The 22010-nt window shown below is 43.1% G+C and overlaps 1 long non-coding RNA gene across 1 annotated transcript in view; it reads left to right on the top strand.

Moving 5' to 3' along the window:
• LOC148186588 (uncharacterized) overlaps positions 1–22010 on the top strand; it is a 44423-nt gene that overhangs the window by 12416 nt on the left and 9997 nt on the right. Inside the window, exons 3-7 of the long non-coding RNA XR_015779591.1 lie at positions 6106–6221; positions 6538–6720; positions 6839–6989; positions 7700–7849; positions 13669–13742. This is a non-coding gene — a long non-coding RNA (uncharacterized LOC148186588). The remainder of the gene's footprint in view (positions 1–6105; positions 6222–6537; positions 6721–6838; positions 6990–7699; positions 7850–13668; positions 13743–22010) is intronic.

The raw sequence follows: 22010 nt of genomic DNA on the forward strand, positions 1-22010 counted from the left end.
GGTGAAGGTTGCTGCCAGAGGCCATAGTTGGAGGCTTGGTAGCAGCTTACTGTCAAAATCTGCAGGTGGAAGCAGGAGCTGAAGATTGGTACCTAGGTTTTGGTGGAGATTTGGTGCCAGAATCAGCAAATGGAGGAAATCTGCTGGTTGCTGATAGTGTACTAGTTGGAGGTTGAAGTAGGTTTCAGATGACACATGGTTCTTGCCATGCTGGAATATTGCTGGTAGTGGTTGTAGTTTAGAACATTTTGCCAAGCAGTTTCCCAGAATCTGCAGGTGAAGGTGGAAGTTGAAAAATGCTGATTTAGGCTTTTGGTGGAAGTTTAGTGCAGCTCTCTGCCAGAGTCTGCAGGTGCAGCTGACACCTGTAAGTTCCTCACAGATGATGTCGTTTGACGTTTGGGGGCAACTGTTGGCTAGAATGTGCAGACAGCAGCTGCAGAATGCAGATAAAGGCTGTAGTTGGAGGCCGAGCGAGGTTTAAGATGACATGTGGTTCCTCAGCACTTAGAGGTGATGGAGATTATGGAATGTTGCTGGTCGTGGTTATAGATTTAGCAGTTGGCAGCAGCTATTTGCAAAAACGATGCAGGTAAAGGGTGGAAGCTGCAGATTGCTGACAGAGGCTGTAGTTTGAGCTTTCACAGCAGCAGTCTGCCAGAATCTGCAGTTGAAGGAAGCAAAGCAGGTACTGACAATGACGCTGCTGCAGCTGTCTGCAAGTAGTTGGAGGTCTGGCAGGAGTTGTCTGCTAAAATGTGCAGATGGATGCTACAGGTTGCTGGTACAGGCTATGAAGGTTGAAGGTTATGCTGGAGGCTGCAACTGCAGGTTTCTGACAGAGGCTTTAGGTGGATGTTTTGTGGCAGCAGTTTTGCTAGAATCTGCGGGCGTCTGCGGGTGTCACATGTTCCCAACACTTGGAGGTGATGGAGCCGATTATATATGGCTGGTTGTGGTTGTAGTTCAAGCATTTGGCCAAGCTGTCTCCCAGAATCTGCAGGTGGAGGCGGCAGTGCAGATTGTCTGAGAGAGGCTTAGGGTGGAGGTTTGGAATCAGTTGTTTGCCAGAATAAGCATGTGAAGGCGGCAGCTGCACGTTGCTGACATACTTTGTGAGTGGAGATTTGGTGTAGCCCTGGTGTCCATCCTCTCCAATTGTTTTCACTTTACCCATGAGAGGTAATGAGACCTGCTGTGGCATTTTAAAGAAAATGGCTTGGCGTCAGGTTTGAGCTTCATGGTGTAAAGTGTGAAGCAGCCCGAGTCCATCTCAGAGTTTCGGATATGACTGTCTGACTGTGGCTCGGTCTATGGTGTCAACTCTGGTTATTAGTCTCACTGAAGCTTTTCTGCTCAGCAGCGCCAATCGTAGATTTCTCACTCCATAGATTTTCTCTGTAGTGGTCCTCTCTCCATATGAGAGTGTCTCTGAAGCTGAACCCCAAACAATACGTTTCTTTCCACCAGGACCACAGAGCAGTTTTTGTGCCTTTTCTAATTTTTAATTTGTGTGCGTGATTCCTTTAAACACCTGCTCAGGAATGGCTGTAACATTGGCTCCTGAGTCCAGTTTGAATGTTACTTACTGCCTCTTGAGTTGATGTCAACCATACATGGTTCATCATCTGAAGCCACCTCTCCAAGACAGAGTCCATCCATGTCCTCAGCCATCTCTTTCACTGTGCTGTTGGACCTGCTGACTTTCTCATAATGTTCTTTCTTGCCACAGTTGTGGCACAAATGCTGAGTGAGACGGTGACCAATACCAAATTTGGGGCATGCTTTCCGTTTCAGCTTTGTTTTGTTCTGTTTTTGTAGCTTTTTGTTGTTGTCTGTTTCTTGGATTCATATTTGTGCTGCTTTCCTGGCTTAAAATGCAGCGTTCATAGCGGGTTTACCAGCAGTCATCTCTCATCTTAAATCAGTCTGTTGTTGCTTTATTTCCACTGACTTTTGGTCCATTGTGATAGCTTTTGTGGGTGGCAGGTCTTTGTCAAGCTGCATCTTCTCTGACAGTGATGAATTATTAAGATTCACTAATATTCTGTCTCTCAAAAGTTCACCATGCAATTCTCCATCCTCATCATTTTCTTCCAGTGCATAAAGTGCTGTGATGAATGAGTCCACTTTTTCAGTTGGCTGCTTCACTCTCCTGTTGAACTTAGCCCATTCATATATCATGGATTTTTGTTTTTGGAAGAAAATATAAACTGCACTGTATCAGTGCTGCATGCTGGCTTGTTTGTGGAGGGCTGCAGCTTTCTGTCAGAAATTGCAGGTGAAGGAGAGGCCGACAGGTTTCAACAGAGGCTCACGTTGGAGGTGTGGCAGCAGCTATCCTCCAGAATTTGCTGGTGGAGGCGGAAGCTGCAGGTTGCTGACAGAGGCTGTAGTTGTCCTCTGTAATGGAGCTTATGGCATGTTGCTGGTTGTACCTTGAACAGAGCTGTCGCCAGAATCCTCAGATGGAGGATGAAGCTGCAGGTTGTTGGCAGAGGCTTCACGTGAAGGTCAAAAGGAGTTTCACATGGCGCTTTGTTTTTTAGCACTAAGATGATGTAGCACTTAAATCTTTAGCACTAAGATGATCTGCTGCTTTGTTTTTTAGCACTTAGATGGTGTCCTAAACTTATGGATCCTGGTTGTGGTTGTAGTTTGAGCATTTGATACATTCTGTCTGGCCATAAGCCACTGCTGTGGCCAAACCTCCATCCTCACGTGGAGGTCCCAGTGCAATTTGAATTACAATTAAAGCAGATGAAATGCTGCTGGTTGTGTTTGTAGTTTGACAGTATGGCCAAGATGTTTGTCAGAAACTGAAGGTTGCAGTGCAGCGCTGAGGCTTTTAATGAAAGTTAGGTGAAGCCATCTGCCTGAATCTGCACATGGAGGCAAAAGCTGCAGGCTCTGGAAAGAGGGTGAAGTTGGCAGTTTTCCCACAGTCACCTGCTAGAATGTTCAGGTTGAGTTGAGATGACTCCATGAGACACTTTCTGATGACACATGGTTCTTCAGCACTTTGAGGTGATGGAGCTGATGACATTTTCAGGTTTGGCCATGCTTTCCCCCAGAATCTTGAGGTGGAGGCAAATATTGCAGACTGCCTACAGAAGCTGTAGTTTGAGGTTTGCAGCAGTTTTCTCCGAGGATGTGCGCGTTGAGATTGCAGGTCTAGGTTGCTGACAGAGGCTGAAGGTGGAAATAGCAAGAGTTGTCTGATTGCATGTGATTCTTAAGAACTTTGAGGAGAGTGAGCCAAGGGAATGGTGGTGGTTGTGGTCGTAGTTTGAGCATTTGGCCAAGCCATCTACCCAAATCTGCAGGTGGAGTTGCAGTTTCCAGGCAGAGGCTGTAGTTGAATGTTTTGCAGGAGCTGTTTGCCAAAACTTGTGGATGAAATTTGTAGCTGCAGGATTCAGACCGAGGTTGAAGATAGAGATGAAAGAACGTTTTGATGGCAAATATTTCTTCAGCACTTTGCAGTGTTCAAGCATATGGAATGCTGTAGTTATGACTGTAGTTTGATTATTTGGCCATGCTGTGTCTCAGAATATAAAAGTGGAGGCAGTGGAGGTTTAGTGCAGCTCTCTGCCAGAGTCTGCAGGTGCAGGTGAAAGCTGTAAGTTCCTCACAGATGCTGTAGTTTGAAGTTTGGGGACAGTTGTTGGCCAGAATGTGCAGACAGCAGCAACAGAATGCAGATAAAGGCTGTAGTTGGAGGCTGAATGAGGTTTAAGATGACACGTGGTTCCTTAGTACTTAGAGGTGATGGAGCTTATGTCTTTGGCTGTTGTTTTAGATTTAGCAGATGGTGGTAGCATTTTGCAAGAACATTACAGGTAAAGGGTGGAAGCTGCAGGTTGCTGACAGAGGCTGTAGTTGGTTTCACAGCAGCTGAATCCTTTTTCCTCCACCTGCAAGAATCTGCAGGGGGAGGAAAGAGGTGCAGGTTCCTGACAGCCTGACAGAGGCTTCAGGTGGAGGCCAAAAAAGGTTTCATATTGCACGTTTCTTCAGCACCTTGAGGTGATGGAGTGGAGTTTTTTGGCAGCAGGCTGCCAGAATCTGCAGGTAGAGGCTGCAGCTAAAGTTTGATGACAGAGGCCGTAGGTGGAGTTTTATGGCGGCGGTCTATCAGAATCTGCAGGTGGAGGCAGCACCTGCAGGTTAATGACAGAGGCTGTAGGTGGAGTTTTATGGCAGCGGTCTGCCAGAATCTGCAGGTGGAGACGGCACCTGCAGGTTAATGACAGTCGCTTTAAATGGAGGTTGTTTTTAAGCGGTCTGCCAGAATCTGCATGTGGAAGCAGCAGCTGCAGGTCACTGACAGAGGCTGTAGTTTGAGATGTTGAGGTAACAGACTGCCAGAACCTACAGTTGGAGGAATAAGCTGCAGGTTTCTGACAGAGTCTGTGGAGTTTTTTAGTAGCGGCCTGCCAGAATGTGCAGCTGGAGGCGGCAGCTGCACATCACTGACAGAGGCTGAAGCTCGAGGTTTTGAGGGTTAGGGTTAGGTGAAGGTTTTGAGACAGCGGTCTGCCAGAATCTGCAAGGGGAGTCGGAAGCTGGAGGTTACTGACAGAGGCTGTAGGTAAGGTTTTGTAAAAGTGGTCTGCCATATTTTGCAGTTGGAGACGACAGCTGCAGGTTAATGACTGACACTTTAGATGGAGGTTGTTTTTAAGCGGTCTGACTGCAGGTGGAGGCAGCAGCTGGGCTGTAGGTGGAGTTTTTTGGTAGCGGTCTGCCAGAATCTGTAGGTGGAGGCAGCACCTGCAGGTTATTGACAGAGGCTTTCGGTGGTGGTTTTTGGCAGCCGTCTGCCAGAATCTGCAGGTGGAGGCGGCAGCTGCAGTTTGATGACAGAGGTTATAGGTGGTGTTTTTTGGCAGCAGACTGCCAGAATCTGCAGGTGGAGGCGGCACCTGCAGGTCACTGACAGAAGCTTGAGGTGGAGGTTTTGAGGCAATAGACTCCCAGAGCCTACAGGTGGAGGCGGAGGCTGTAGCTGGAGGTTTTAAGGGTTAGGGTTAGGTTAAGGTTATGAGGCAGCAGTCTGCCAGAATCTGCAGGTGGAGGCGGAAGCTGCAGGTCACTGGCAGAGGCTGTAGCTAGAGGTTTTGAGGCAGCGGTCTGACAGAATCTGCAGGTGGAGGCAGCACCTGCAGGTTAATGACAGAGGCTGTGGATGGAGTTTTTTTGAAGCAGTCTGCCAGAAACTGCAGCTGGTGTCGGAAGCTGGAGTTTATTGACAGAGGCTGTAGGTGAGGTTTTGTAAAAGCGTTCTGCCACAATCTGCAGTTGGAGGTGACAGCTGCAGGTTAGTGACTGACACTTTAGATGGAGATTGTTTTCAAGCGGTCTGCCAGAACCTGCAGGTGGAGGCGGAAGCTGCAGGTCACTGACAGAGGCTATAGGTGGAGGTTTTTGGGAGCGGTTTGCCAGAACCTGCAGGTGGAGGCGGCACCTGCAGGTTGCTGACAAACCCTTTAGAGGGTCGTTGTTTTGAAGCTGTCTGCTGGAATCTGCAGGTGGAGGCGTTAGCTGCAGGGTAATGACAGAGGTTGTGCGTTGCAGACTTCACATTTGAAGGCGGCTGTGAGAGGCTTTTGGTGGAGGATGGATCTAGAAACTTAGAATTGTATCACTATAAAAACTATTACCACTACAAGTATTTTTTTGCCCAGTTGAAATAATTCTGTCATGAAAACTTGCAAGTCAAATAAATCCAACCCAAGAACATGCACTTGAAAATCTTACTCAGATTACTTACTTTAAACATGCAATGCAAATGAAACTTACCTAAAAACATTTAATTCAAAGAAAACTTATCTAGAAACATGTAATTCAAAGGAAACTTAGCCAAAAACATGCAATTCAAAGAAACCTTACCTAAAAACATACTCTTAAAATGGAACATATTTAAAAACATACAGTTGAAATATACTTGATGTAAAATAGTTTCAGTTTAGCTCATTTTATGAGAAAAACATGAATTCAAAATCAGTTGCCAGGACAAAAGCGCTTACCTGCAGACTCACCTGCAGGTTCAGCAGCTCTCTTGCTCCACCTGCTGCCAACCTGGTTTCTCCTCTTGATCAGGAGCCTCACGTTCCTTACCCACTTTGGCTCAGGGCCACTGCACAACGGCTGAGACTTACCGGATGCCGCAGGTCCTTGAGGGGGGCTTGCAACCAAAGACTTACCTGGTGACGGAGGTGAGTCAGAGGAGCTCGGCTCAGGGTCACAGCCACGGGGGGAGTCTGGTGCAGGGACCAAACGGAGGATGAGCCGTGGAAGGCTGCACCCGTCTGGGTTTGGGATGAGCACGCTGGTCCAAGTAGCACCCTGGTCCACCGGAGGGTTAAAACAAATACAACTGTCAGACCCCTGCTCCGTATTTTGTTTACACAACATGGGTTGTTCTACCATAATCATTTTCTGGAAAAGTCATCACATCACAGGTAGATAATATGTCAAATAAATGATGTGCAGACTCAGTGGAGTCCTTGCCCTTCTTACATGGTTTCCCAGTGGACTGGATGCACCAGAGTAGCTGGGTGAGGAACCAGGGGAGGAGCCAGACGAAGAGCTACTCTGGGAGGCTGACGCTGGGACCCTCCGCAAGATGAGCCGTGGGCTGTCGGGTCTGCCGGGGACTGGCTCAAGGACGCACCTGAAGCGCTGTTTGATGCAAAGTTTTAAAGAAACACAACGGTGAGAATACTGCTCCACATCACGTTTTTATTGTATTTCTGGAAAAGTCATCACATATATGGAAAATGTGTCAAATGTGTGATGTAGACAGACTGTGGAGTCCTTGCATTACTTACAGTGTCCCCCAGAGGACTGGAGGCACGAGACGAGGCAGACGAAGAGCCAGACGAGGAGCCAGACGAGGAGCCGGGGGAGCTGCAGTGGAGGGCTGGCGCTGTGTCACTCGGAAGTGGCGACAAGATGCACCCATAGCGCTTGTCCAACTAAAGGTAAAAACAAGCACAACCCTGAGAGCACTGCTCCACATCATGTTATCAAAACATGGCTTGTATTTCTGGAAGTAACTTCATATCACACAGTCCTGCACTGAAAATGTTATTGAAGTCAAATGAAGTATAATCAGGAACAGGTATTAAGAGTGAAAGTACCCAATGCAGAAAAAATAGTTCTAGACAGAAAAAACACAGCCTAAAATACATAAAAAAAACAAAACAACACTCCAAACAAGGGTCAAAAAACACCTCCAAAACAAAAAAACTCAAACAAAACTTTTTTAAAAAAAAAAAATGGGAAAAAAACTCACAATTACAGAAAACTTGAAAAATAAAAACCCACTCCCAAAACAAAAAAAAATTTACTCAAATGTTTCGTGTTGCTGTTGTACTTGTTCACTGTTTTGTAATTGAATTTGTGATACAACATCATATTTTATAAACTCCTATTGTGTTTTTTTCTGCAAAACATCTGAACATGTAACGAAAGCTGTCAGTTAAATGTAGTCAAGTAAAAAGAACAATATTTCCTTCTTAAATTCAAAAAATAAAATTACTCAAGTAAAGCACAGGTACCTCAGTGTCATACTTAAACACAGTACTTGAGTAAATGTACTTGGTTAGATTCCACCAGTGTTGGAAAATATTTCAGTGCGTCATGTTCAGACTCAGGGAGTCCTTGCATTTCTTACAATGTCTCTTTCAAGACTGGATGCACCAGAGTAGAACGGGGAGGAGCCAGGGGAGGAGCTACTCTGGGAGGTCGGTGATGGGACCCTCCGGAGGACGAGCAGCGGACTGCTGGGCCGGCCAGGGACAGGAACAAGGGTGTAACTGCAGCGCTGAGCCATCTGAAGGTAAAGACAAATCCTACAATGAAACCACTGCTCTGCGTCGTGTTGAGATACCATGGACTGTTATACCATACTGACTTTCTCGTAAATTCATCACATCATCTGTTTAATGTGAAAGAGTAGCACAATGCAATAATACTTCATTAAAAGTACATTTTAAGCATTAAATTATTGACAGGCAAAAATATAAAAGTATTTGTAATCTCGAAAATACCACAGTGCCAAATGTCAGCATTTCTTTCACGGTGTTACCTTACATATGTCAGCGTGCACGTACAACCTGATGGCACACATGGAAGCTGTTACACTCTTATTTTCTTTTGACACATCAAACCCATTAGCACACAGTCAGCACTGATACAGCTTAAGTGTGCAGAATACAGTAAAATGTAACATTTCAGACTACATGTTGATGGCAAACTCAGAAAATTAGGTCACAATCTACTTTTGAAACTAACTCATATTTATGCATGTTTGTTTGTATGTTTGTTTTAAGTCATAATAGCTATGTTATTTATGAAACCAGTTTGTTCTGTTAAGAGTCTGGAAGCTTTATCACAGCAGACAGGCATGGATGGATTATGAATTGGCCTACCAGACACAGGCCCAGGGGCCCAGAGTGTCAGGGGCCCTCTTGCCTCCACCCCCAAAATGTCTCTGACATTAACATGAAAAAGACAAACAACGACTCCAACAACAGAAATTCATGTGACAAATACAAAAAAATACAAAAAATTAACTCAGAGAGAAAACATTTCCTCAAAGAGACAAAACGCTACAAAAAAGTTACACAATTAGTTCAAAAAAACACAAATTGACCAACAGAAAAAGACACAAAATAACCTAAATTACCCTAAAGGTACACAAGATTACCAAAAATTTTACCGTAAAGAGACAAGGAACTACCAAAAAGATCCGTAATTTGCCACAAACATTTACAAATCTACCAAATAAGATGCAAAATTACCCAAAGAGACATACGATTACTCAAAGAGATGCAAGGTTACTAACCCTCAAAAGGTTACTGCAAACAATCACAAATTGACTTAAAAAGATACATAATTACCTCAAAAAGATGCAAAACTGCCTCAAAGATACACACAATTACTAAAGTCTGTAATTTACCTCAAAAAACAAAACAAACATTGACCAAAAAACACAAAAATTAACTTCAAAAAGAAACAAAATTACAATTAAGAATCAAAACTAACAAAAAAGTCAGTAATTTACCACAAACAATTACAAATCTACCTGAAATGGCATGAACTTACCTCAGAAATACTAAATTTCTTTAAAGAGACAAAAAAACCCCACCAAAACGTCACAAAATTATCTCAAAGAAACACCAATCAACCAAAAAAGACACACCTGACAGACACAGTTACCTCAGAGACACAAAACGACCTTTAAAGTAAGTTATTTACACAAATCGACCTATAAGGACACAAACTTACCTCAAAGAGAAATAAATCAACCAAAAAAAGACACAAAGTGACCTCAAAGACACATTACCTGAGAGAGACAAAATTACCCAGGGACACAAAATGACCCCAAAGACACAAAACGAGTACAAAAAGACACAAAACCTAAAACTGTGTGTGTCCTGCCCTATATGAAGCAGAAGTGGTGGGGCCTTTTGTGAATCGTGCCCAGGGGCCCATTGTCTCATAATCCGCCCCTGCGCACAGAGGAGCTACAGAAAGATAGCTGTCTTTGAAATTTAGCCCCAAATCATTCAACAATATGTCAATTCTAACTTCTCTTGCTGACTGAGAAAAAGTCAGCAGCATATCAGCGTGTTTTTCTCGAAAAATCTCTTCGCCCAGCTGTTTTACAGCCTCTGTTTCACACTGTGTGTGTTGCTCAGGATATGATAACATCATAACATTACTCCTTTTTGCTTCAATTACTTATACATTTTAAAGATCTGACTTATGATGAGCATGTTCAAATGATAAGTTTGTTGCTGCTTTCATCTCTGATGGCCTGAATCCCCAAGAAGTGAACAAACAAACATTATTGTTATTGGCAATGCTTATGTTACTTGTTGAGGATGAAACGGACAGGTGGTGAACCAAAGAAAGCAGCTTTAGATTTATTGATTCAAACTTGGTCACAACAGTCAAAAGTCAGCTGGATTTGATTAATTTACACTGAAAATAGAAAATATTGTCCATATTAGCAATTAGTCGTTAATTTTTCAGGTCGATTGGGAAGGTCTCGACGGTGAAACAGACAGGAAACAACATGGGGTTAAACAGAATAAAAACCTCACGTCTACCATGAATTATACCGTTTGTCAGTGACAGTAGGTCTTAAGAAGATGTCCAGATGTGAAAAGTCTCAGTTTGAAGTTTCTTTCTCAGAAAAATCGTCGAGTGAAAGTAGATTTCGTGGTGTTTCTGCTGCTGGAAAGTTTGTTTTAGTTTGAAAAATCAAACGATGCGTAACGACGCATTGGAACCATCAGGTCTGTTCTGAGAACACGTCATAGCTCAAAGTTCTCCTTCAGTCCTCATCAGCCAGTCCAGTGATGCCAAATGATGTTTGCTTCAGTCATTTCATTTCTGTGTCTTCTCTCTTCTGTTATGATACTTTGTTTTCATATTCACGTGGACAGTTTTTCTCCAATACACACCATATATCCTATGCCAGATTTCCAGAGAAAATATCCCTATATAAATACCCAGACTCCATATATCATACCTTCACATGAAAAATCATTATAACGATTATTACTTGCACACCAGAGAAGAGATGTTGTACTCCATCTCCCTGTACAATCAATATAGACAAATTACATTTTATATTTCATTTTCGCTGGGCGCTCCGTCCCTTTTTTATCGCTTGTCAACAGAGCCGCACTGCGCTTTTACGCACGAATGGTGGCACTGTGAAGGACAGCAGAGCGCCATGAAGGCCGTCAGCGTGTGAGCGTTTTTCTGCCTCCACACCAAGAAGGTGATTCTGCTGCCTGCTCTGCTGTTGTTTCTCTGGGGAAGAAGTGGGATTGAAGCTTCACTTTGGATGGAGACTTCCGTCGCTTCACCGGGGCCGCCAACAGCGTTTAAATCGCTCCAGAAAACAGCTGTAGCAGCTGAGCCACGATCCGACTCTGGTCCAGAGTCTGAACCAGAGAGGAACATTGAGGGCAGAAAATATCTGTTGCATCTGTCTCTAACTGGAGTGATGTTGGGCACTGCTAATCCGCACTAATCCGCTCATTACATTTTGTGCAACGAGCCTCAGATGCAAGAAAAACTGTAAACGGAGAAAAAGCCGTTAATGTCACAGTTTCTTCTGTTTTGGGTTTTTTTTTCTGATTTCCACACCGTGTCCAAGTGCGCCACAGGTGCGCCAAGGGAGCCCGATCACGCACTTACCACACTTAAGTCACGCACACTTAAGTATTTTTGGCAAGCTGCCGACGCACTTGGTAGAGCTCACCTGCGCGTGATCTGGCTGAGATGCTTGGTCCGCGATAGTAGATCCCGTGATGTGCTCTTGTGCGCACAGAAAGTTGGGGGACATAAAGTCTCCTTGTCCTCACTGTTTAGGCTGGAGTGCGTCAAACGAACTTTGCGCTGTTTTAACGGGTTTCTGCGATGGACGCAACATTGAGCGTCAACATATTGTTGCCGTTTGTTGAGAATGAAACTCTGATCAGCTGCGGTGTCATCCAGGGCCCTAAGCATCTATTTAAAATCGGGGGGGAGGGGACCCTTTTAAATCAGCACCTTTTAGAATTCCACCCAGGCCAAATTTTTGGAAACTCAACAGCTTAACTGATAAATTTACAGCAACTTGAAATAAATAAATCTTTGAACAGGAGTTCTCAAAGTTGACATGGCTGTGTAGGGAGCCAGCATATAATCAAGAAGCCCACAGGAAAAGTGCACAGAATGGCAGTTTTTATGTCATTTTTATGACATCCTAAACTGTGACTTTTCTATGACATGAGGCGACCACAATGACACAAACTGAACTCAAAGACACATAAAATTACATCAAAGAGACACAAAACTACAAAAAAGACACAAATCTACCTGAAATGAACAGCAGAAAATCCCAGAGCCTCAAAATTAATTCAAATTTACCTCAACAAGACAGAAATTTAAGTTAAAAACACATAAAATGAGCTCAAAGAGAAACAAATGTACCTCTAAATTGACCACAGTGAAACAAATTCGACTCAAGGAGACAGAAACTGACACGTCAAAGTCACAAACTGACCTCTCACAGAAACAATGTTGCTGCAAAGAGACACAAAGTGACCACGGCAGCACAAATAGACCTTTCAGAGACACAAAATTACGTCAAAGATATACAAAATAACTGCAGTGACACAAATTAACCTCAAATACACAAGCTGACCTCAAAAAGACACAAAATCGACCTCAGAGACACAGAATGACTTAAGATATACACAACATGACCTCAGAGAAAATCTCTGGACATCTTGAGACAGATGTTTATACGTTTATTTTATATTTATGCATTCATTCACTGATTACTGTATTTATTTACACAATTATTCACATATTTATTTACTTTATACATTTTTGTCAATTATTAATGTATTTACTTACTTATTCCTTTATTTGTATGTTTGTTTGTTTTTCTTTAAGTATTTATTTACATATTTACATATATATTAACTTATTACTGTTTTTGTTAACTCATTTATTAACATATTTATTTACTCAGTCCTGTACTGGCATAATTAATTAAACATGGAGATATTTATAAATTTATTTTCAGTTCATGCATTCATTTTCTGATTCCTGTATGTATTTACACATTTATTCACATATTATTTTACTTTATTTTGTGTTTATCTATACATTTATTTGTACATACATATGCTTTTAGCTTTGTATTTGTCAATTCATTTTTTTTTACATTTATTCATTCATTTATTAAAATATTTATTTCCTAATACCTGTATTTATAAATATATCCACATTCATTTATATATGTATTTATAAAATGACATGTTTGAGAGGCTGCAATGTCCTCATAATAGCTACCAGGATGACTTTTAACCAAGCTAGCTAGTTGAAGGCCAGCAGGCTGTAATACACTGGCAGCTTCACTGTTTGATGAATAAAACATGAATATAAAACACTTAAAGCAAAAATGTAGCCCAACATTTGGCCTGAGTGAGCAAAGCCGTATTGTTGTTGTGACATGGCCAGAAAGGTGAGGGGAGAGACGTATGCATAGTTTTGATAACCTTTTGAAACCTGAGTAAATCGGCTTGACTTCTGACAAATTCAGAAATTGTGAAAAATGAGTAAAAATTGATGAAGAAAATGACCTGAAAATAGAATTACATGTTAAAGCCATGAAGAAAAATATATACTTTTAAAGAAAACATTTAAGCATTTAAAAAAACCAGTTTTCTTTCTTCTATTGCTTATTTTCAGGGTATTTCCGTGTAATTTTTTAATTAATTTCTTGCTAATGTTTTGGTCATGTCTTCTCCCCATGTTTTTAATCAATTTTTGCTCTGGTGTCAAAGGGTTAAAGGTTAAGTAAGGTTAAGTAGAATAACTTTAACCTTAACATTACCTTAATAAAAAAACTGCTAAAATGTTTTAGCTCTCTCAGCTCTGCTCTATCATGTTGCATCCTGGGTCACTCTGCTCAGGTGTGCTGCTGCTCACAGGTGAAGGGGGCGTGGCCTTTGTGAACAGAGAGCAGGGAATTGTTTGGGAAGGGGTTTTTGAAGGAGGAAACAGGAGGGGGAGGTGGAAGCTGGGCAGCTTGCTGATGAAAAAAGCCTTCACTTGTGTCTTTTTATGCTGTTTCCTCAACAGGCTGCAGGAGGAAGAGAAGCAGTGTGTGTGGTGGACCATGAACACAGAGCAGAGGTTCCTTCCTTCACTCCCAGGTGACTTAGATTCTTTTTTGTGGATGTTTTTCCATTTTTATGTAATGCATCACATTTTCTGGCTTTCTTATTTTGGATTTTGAAAGGGTGGACTATGAACATTTCTGTTCTCAGGTGTTTTAACCCTTTGAAACCTGGAGCGACATCACTTCTCTTGTGCTGCTTTTAGACACTTTTCACAAGTATTTAACCCTTTGAAGCCTGAGTAAAGTGGTGCAATTTCTCTTCAAAACATGAAGAAAAAGTCAATGAGCAACTTGGTAAGAAATCTTCCGCAGATTGCAGGAAATAAGCAGATTTAGAGAATTAAAAAACAAACAAACAAACAAAAAAATATGTTAAAGCAAGGAAAATGTTTAGGGAAAATAAAGAATAAAGTAAGGGAAAAAATTATATTGTTCATATTCATGTGTTTAAATTATGTTACAGAATTTTAATATTTTTAAACCACCTTTCTCAGTCATTTTCTTTTTTAACTTTCAATTTTTTTTTCGATTATTTTAAACTAAATTCTAGGCAATTTTCTTCTTTTACTTATTTCTGGCAATATTTTGGGGCCTTTCATCATTTCTCATTGCCTTCTTCACATGATTTTAAAAGAGGTCAAAACTATTTTCTCAGGTTCCAAAGGGTTAATTTGGACTATAAGGACAATAATTTAAGTAGAAAATCCTCCACTTTAGATTTTACTCGTATCTTTATTGGGGACGAGGTTACTTTCTTGATAAACTGTGTCCAACCCCATTTAAATTTTGATGCAGCACTCTCTTTTGCTTGTGTCAGTAGAGAGTTAAAAGCAGCCCCATTATATTAATAAACACTCCTTTAACCAAGTTAAACTTTCCACCAGAATTACTTTCATCGAGTTAACCAACATCAGTCCTCATCATGAATATCAAATATTTTTAATTTTCAGAAATTTAGCCCTTTAAATGCCAGGTTTTTGTCAGGATGCCGCTATGTTTTAAATGAAAAATGCCAAATATGGTAAAAATCATCATCAGGTTGAAAATAGTCAAAACGACATATTCCAAGGCGGAAGCTCAGAATAACTCCTAGAAATAATACAACGCATGTTTTTATGCTTTGATGGCTGTGGGATCAAAAATTGCACAATTTTTCCACAGTGTATTTTAGACTTATTATAGGAGCTGAGCTGGAAATTCCAAGATTAAACAAAAATGCACAATCTTGCCAAAATGTATGAATTGTGTGCATGAACACAGCTAAACTTATCAAACAATGAAGAATGAAAAGCCTGTAAAATGTACCAAACAGTCCCTAAGGGTTAAAGGTCCAGTGTGTAAGATTTTGTGGCATGGAAGTGTACATTCATGTTTGAATATAGTTTTGAATTCCAAAACAGTTTGTCAAGTTCATATTAACAAGGTAAAGCAGTTTATAGTATGTGTCTTGATTGAAAACCAAATGTATGCAAATATATTTACTTTATGATCTTAACTTTCACATTTATTTCTTTTAAATAAGTGTGGTCTTGAAACCACGGCTTTGAGGTTGTGTTGTAAAAGTGGGGTTGGGGGTTTGTGGGGGGGCCATGGAGAGAGCAGTAGCATCTCTGCATGGGGAGGTGGAATAAGGATCTCTGGTACAGATCTTGTAGATGGACTTGTCCTTGCAGGCCTGAATCAGCTCCTTTTGGATCTGAAAGTCTGTCAAGTCCATCAGGGCCTGCAGAAAACCACAAAGAGTTTCCAACTTCAGTACTATTCTTAGATATTGTATTAGATATTATTCTAGTGTTTTTGATTACTGTGATTACTACAGACTTGATTGTTTCTAATACAATACATGACTACACACTGAGACACTCCCAAATATCTTATAGTGCTATACACTGGCCTGATCTACACCACCTTAAATTAGATTTATCATTGCAGGCATGCTATTATTGCACTGCTATTGTCTATTTTATCTTAAAAGTTATATTTACTAGTGTATCTCTGGTCTCTGCTGTTCCTCGAAGGTCTTCACATAGCAGGACAGAAATCAGCGGTGCAGGTTGCTGGAGGAAGCTCTGTGGTGGAGGTTTGGCTGCAGCTGTCTGCAAGAAATTTCAGGTGGCAAGCAGCAGCTGCAGATTGCTGTCATAGCCTATAGATGGGGGTTTGGCTGAGTCCTGCCAGAATCTACAGGTGGAGGTGACAGTGCAGGTTGCTGGCAGAGGCTGTTGGTGGAGGTTTGGCCGCAGCTGTTTGCCAGAATCTTTAGGTGGAGGCAATGGCTTTAGGTTGCTGACAGAGGCTGGAGGTGGAGGTCTAGTGGCAGCTCTCTGCTCTCTCTTGCAGGTTGAGGTGGATACTGCAGGTTGCTGTTAGAGGCTTTTGATTGAGGTTTGGTGCAGACATCTGCCAGAATCTGCAGGTGGAGGCAGCAGCTGCAGGTTGGTGACAGAGGCTGTTTAGTGGATGTGTGGTTGCAGCTGTCTACCAGAAACTACAGGTTGAGGCAGCGGTGGAGGCTGTTGTGTCAGTTTTGGTCTCATACAGTAATGACTACTTTGAGTTTAAAGTTGAGCATTTACTCATGCAACAGGCAGGTAAATGTTACATATAAGAGTAGCAGTCATCTCATCGTTAACTACGCAGCCTGTGATCCCCAACCAAAACGGAGCCCACCCTGTGACATTATCAAATGATCTTTTCATTTCCTGTACTGCTGTGTTTTTTCTGGATCTGCCCTCATGTTGTCATCTGAAATGATGTAGCTGAGAAACTTGACCTCTATTTTCCTAAAATTCCCACTTTGACATTTTAGTTTGACACCTGCCTTTTCCACTCGCTCCAGAGCATCATTCACCCTTGTGTCATGCTGCTCTTTTGCGGTCCCACAATTGAAGATGTCATACATGTGGGGCAAGCGGTTAAAGTGATAAGCGCCCAGATGGCATGATGAAGGTCGTGTGAAGAGCTGATTCTTCAGAGAGGAGTGTTTGCCAAAAGACCGTGTTTGCGTCCAGCTTGGTGAAATACGCTCCTGTGAGCATGCCCAGGGTTTGGTCTTCAGAGGGGAGCATGAACTTTTCCTGACACACCGACTCATTTAGGGCTGTCATGCTGACTACTTCTTCATTTTTTAGGGGCAACCATCATACCACAACACCAGTCTGCTGATCCCTCAACGCAGCTGATGATCCCTAAATTCTCCATCCTCTCCGACTCTTTTTTCACTTTACTCATAAGAAGTTATAAGACCTGCTGTGGCACAGAAAATGTCTTGGCATCAGGTGTGCGATTCATGGTGTGAAGTGTCTGAACCAGCCTGAGTACATCACAGAGTTTCGGATATGACTGTCTGACTGTGGCTCGGCCTATGTTTTCAACTCTGTTCATTAGCTTGTGTCTCACTGAAGCTGTTCTGCTCAGTAGCGCCACCCGTAGATCGCTCACTACATAGATTTTCTCTGTGGAGCAGGGTTTTTTTTTTCTGATTTTTCTTCTGTGTGCATGATTCCTTTAAACACCCGCTCAGGAATGGCTGTAACATTGGCTCCTGAGTCCAGTTTCAATGTTACCTTACTGCCTCTTGAGTTGATGTCAGCCATACATGGTTCCTCTTCTGAAGCCATCTCTCCACGACACAGTTCATCCATCCTCAGCAACCTCATTCACTGTGCTGTTGGACTTGCAGACGTTTTATAATGTCCTTCCTTACCACAGTTGTGGCACAAATGCTGAGTGAGACGGTGACTTACCAAATTTGGGGGATGCACAGTGTTCATAGCTGCTTTATCAGCACTCATCTCTCATCTGAAATCAGTCTGTTGTTGCTTTATTTCCTCTGACTGTTGAGCCATTGTGATAGCTTTTGTGGATGTGAGGTCTTTGTCAAGTGGCATCCTCTGTGACAGTGATGAATCTTTAAGACTCACTACTATTCTGTCTCTCTAAATTTCACCATGCAATTCTCCATCCTCAATTTTCTTCCAGTGCATAAAGTGCTGTGATGAATGAGTCCACTGTTTCAGTTGCCTGCACCACTCTCTTATTGAACTTAGCCCATTTGTACATCATTTGTTTGTGGAGGGCTGCAGCTTTCTGCCTGAACCTGCAGGTGGAGAAGAGGCCTACAGGTTTCTAACAGAGGCTGTAGTTGGAGATTTAGTGGCAGCTGTCTGACACATGGTATATGGTTTTTTAGCACTTTGAGCTGGTGGAATATTGCTGGCTGTGGCTGTAGTTTGAGTATTGGCCAAGTTGTCAGCCACAATCTGCAGGTGGAGCTATTATTGCAGATTGCAGAGAGGGCCTGGAGATGGAGGTTGAAAGAGGTTTCAGATGGCACCTGGTTCTTCAGCATCCTGAGGTAATGTAGCTGATGGAATCATAGTTAGACAATTTTGTCAAGCTTTTGCCGTAGTCTGCAGGTCATGTTGCAGTTTGCTGACAGAGACTGAAGGCTTGAATTGGTAGCAGCTGTCTGTGAAAATCTGCAGGTGGAGGGATAGCTGCAGATTGCTGACATAGACTGTAGTTGGAGATTTGGCAGCAGTTGTCTACTAAGATGTGCATGTTGAGATGGCAGCTCTAGGTTACTGATAGAGGCTGAAGGTGGATATTGACAAAGATTTCAGATGTCATGTGATTCATTAGGACTTTGAGGTGATGGAGCTGAAGAAATGATTCAGTAGTTGGAGGTTTGGTGCCAGCTACTTGCCAGAACCTACAAGTGAAGGGCAGAAGCTGCAGGTTGCTGACAGATGCTGATAGTCGGAAGTTCACTGCAGATTTCTGCCAGAATGTGCATCTGGATGCTGCAGAATGCTGAATGAAGCTGTAGTTAGTAGTCAGTTTTAAGAGATTTACGAAGAAACGTGGTTTCTTGGCTCTGTGAGGTGATGGCGCCTATGGAATGCAGCCTGCTGACAGAGACTGTTCCTTTTGTCATAATCTTAACATGGCAGTACAGGTAACTTAGCAAGTTGCTAATAAAGACTGTAGGTTGAGGTTGAAGGTTTTAGATGGCACATGTTTCTCCAGCACTTTGAGTGGATTGAGCCTATGTGAATATTGCTAATTGTTGTTGTATTTTCAGCATTTAGTCAAGCTGTCTGTTAGAATCTGCAGGTGGAGGTGGCGGTAAAGGTTGCTTACAGGAGCAGTAAATGGAGGGTTGGCGGCAGCTGTCTGCAAAATTCTGCAGGTGGAGGCAGCAGCTGCAGGTTGCTGATAGAGGCTGTAGTTTTAGGTCTGGAGGTTCTTCAGCACTTTCAGGTGATGGAGCTAATATTGTATAGCTGATTGTAGTTATAGTTTTAGCATTTGGCTGCAGCTTTTTGCAACAATCTTCAGGTGAAGGGGGGCGGCTGCAGGTTACTCATATCAGCTACTGATGGACAATTCTCTGACATAATCTTTGCCCAAGCTTTCTGCCAGATTGCGCAGGTGGAGGCAGCAACCAAGGGTTTCTGAATGAGCCTGTAGGTGGAGTTTTGATAGGAGCAGTCTGCCAGAATCTGCAGGTGGATACACAAGCTGTAGGTTCCTGACAGAAGCTGTAGGTGAAGTTTTTTTCTGTCTGTTTTCCTCCAGAATTGTCAGTTGCAGGAACTAACTGCAGGTTTCTGACAGAGGCTTTTGGTGGAGGTTTGCCCAGGCTGTGTGCCAGAATCTGCAGGTGTATGTGGCAGCTGCAGATTACCGACGGAGGCCGTAGATAGATGTTTGGAGGCAGTTGACTGCCAGAATATCCAGATGGAGGCAGCAAATGTGGGTTGCTGACTGAGGCTTTAGGTGGAGGTTTGACCAGCCATCTGCCAAAATGTGCAGCTTGAGGCTGCAGCTGCAGGTTACTGACAAAGGCTTTAGATGAAGGTTTGGTGACAACAGCTCACCAGAATCCAAAGGTCTAGGTCCCAGCTGCAGATTCTTGTCATGGGCAGTGGATGGAGGTTTGGCCGCAGGTGTTGGGGGAATCCTCACATGGAGGCCCCAGTGCAATTTGCTGGAATAGGATGTTAGCTGTAGTTTGAGGTTTTGCAGCCGTTTTCTCCGAGGATGTGCACGTTGAGATTGCAGCTCTAAGTTGCTGACAGAGGCTGAAGGCTGAAATTAAAAGAGATTTCAGATGGCATGTTATTCTTAAGAACTTTGAGGAGATGGGGCCGAGGGAATGCTGCTGGTTGTGGTTGTAGTTTGAGCATTTGGCCAAGCCGTCTACCTACGTCTACAAGCGGAGTAGCAGTTTCCAGCCCGAGGCTGTAGTTGGCGGTTTTGCAGGAGCTGTTTGCGAAAATCTGTGGGTGGAATTTGTAGCTGCAAGTTTCAGACCGAGGTTAAAGATTGAGATGTAAGAGATTTTTGATGTTAAATGTTTCTTCAGCTCTTTGAGGTGTTGGAGCTGATGGGGTGCTGTAGTTATGACTAGTTTGATTATTTGGCCATGCTGTGTCTCAGAATATAAAATTGGAGGCAGTGGTGAAGGTTGCTGCCAGAGGCCATAGTTGGAGGCTTGGTAGCAGCTTACTGTCAAAATCTGCAGGTGGAAGCAGGAGCTGAAGATTGGTACATAGGTTTTTGGTGGAGATTTGGTGCCAGAATCAGCAAATGGAGGGAAATCTGCTGGTTGCTGATAGTGTACTAGTTGGAGGTTGAAGTAGGTTTCAGATGACACATGGTTCTTGCCATGCTGGAATATTGCTGGTAGTGGTTGTAGTTTAGAACATTTTGCCAAGCAGTTTCCCAGAATCTGCAGGTGAAGGTGGAAGTTGAAAAATGCTGATTTAGGCTTTTGGTGGAAATTTAGTGCAGCTCTCTGCCGGAGTCTGCAGGTGCAGCTGACACCTGTAAGTTCCTCACAGATGATGTCGTTTGACGTTTGGGGGCAACTGTTGGCTAGAATGTGCAGACAGCAGCTGCAGGATGCAGATAAAGGCTGTAGTTGGAGGCCGAGCGAGGTTTAAGATGACACGTGGTTCCTCAGCACTTAGAGGTGATGGAGATTATGGAATGTTGCTGGTCGTGGTTATAGATTTAGCAGTTGGCAGCAGCTATTTGCAAAAACGTGCAGGTAAAGGGTGGAAGCTGCAGATTGCTGACAGAGGCTGTAGTTTGAGCTTTCACAGCAGCAGTCTGCCAGAATCTGCAGTTGAAGGAAGCAAAGCAGGTACTGACAATGACACTGCTGCAGCTGTCTGCAAGTAGTTGGAGGTCTGGCAGGAGTTGTCTGCTAAAATGTGCAGATGGATGCTACAGGTTGCTGGTACAGGCTATGAAGGTTGAAGGTTATGCTGGAGGCTGCAACTGCAGGTTTCTGACAGAGGCTTTAGGTGGATGTTTTGTGGCAGCAGTTTTGCTAGAATCTGCGGGCGTCTATGGTGTCACATGTTCCCCCAACACTTGGAGGTGATGGAGCCGATTATATATGGCTGGTTGTGGTTGTAGTTCAAGCATTTGGCCAAGCTGTCTCCCAGAATCTGCAGGTGGAGGCAGCAGTGCAGATTGTCTGAGAGAGGCTTAGGGTGGAGGTTTGGAATCAGTTGTTTGCCAGAATAAGCATGTGAAGGCGGCAGCTGCACGTTGCTGACATACTTTGTGAGTGGAGATTTGGTGTAGCCCTGGTGTCCATCCTCTCCAATTGTTTTTTCACTTTACCCATGAGAGGTAATGAGACCTGCTGTGGCATGTTAAAAGAAAATGGCTTGGCGTCAGGTTTGAGCTTCATGGTGTAAAGTGTGAAGCAGCCCGAGTCCATCTCAGAGTTTCGGATATGACTGTCTGACTGTGGCTCGGTCTATGGTGTCAACTCTGGTTATTAGTCTCACTGAAGCTGTTCTGCTCAGTAGCGCCAATCGTAGATCTCTCACGCCATAGATTTTCTCTGTAGTGGTCCTCTCTCCATATGGGAGTGTCTCTGAAGCTGAACCCCAAACAATACGTTTCTTTCCACCAGGACCACAGAGCAGTTTTTGTGCCTTTTCTAATTTTTAATTTGTGTACGTGATTCCTTTAAACACCTGCTCAGGAATGGCTGTAACATTGGCTCCTGAGTCCAGTTTGAATGTTACTTACTGCCTCTTGAGTTGATGTCAACCATACATGGTTCATCATCTGAAGCCACCTCTCCAAGACAGAGTCCATCCATGTCCTCAGCCATCTCTTTCACTGTGCTGTTGGACCTGCTGACTTTCTCATAATGTTCTTTCTTGCCACAGTTGTGGCACAAATGCTGAGTGAGACGGTGACCAATACCAAATTTGGGGCATGCTTTCCGTTTCAGCTTTGTTTTGTTCTGTTTTTGTAGCTTTTTGTT

The sequence above is a fragment of the Plectropomus leopardus genome, chromosome 17, assembly GCF_026936395.1.
Source record: "Plectropomus leopardus strain MGB_pleo_1.0 chromosome 17, ASM2693639v1, whole genome shotgun sequence".
In the NCBI taxonomy this organism is placed as follows: domain Eukaryota; kingdom Metazoa; phylum Chordata; class Actinopteri; order Perciformes; family Serranidae; genus Plectropomus; species Plectropomus leopardus.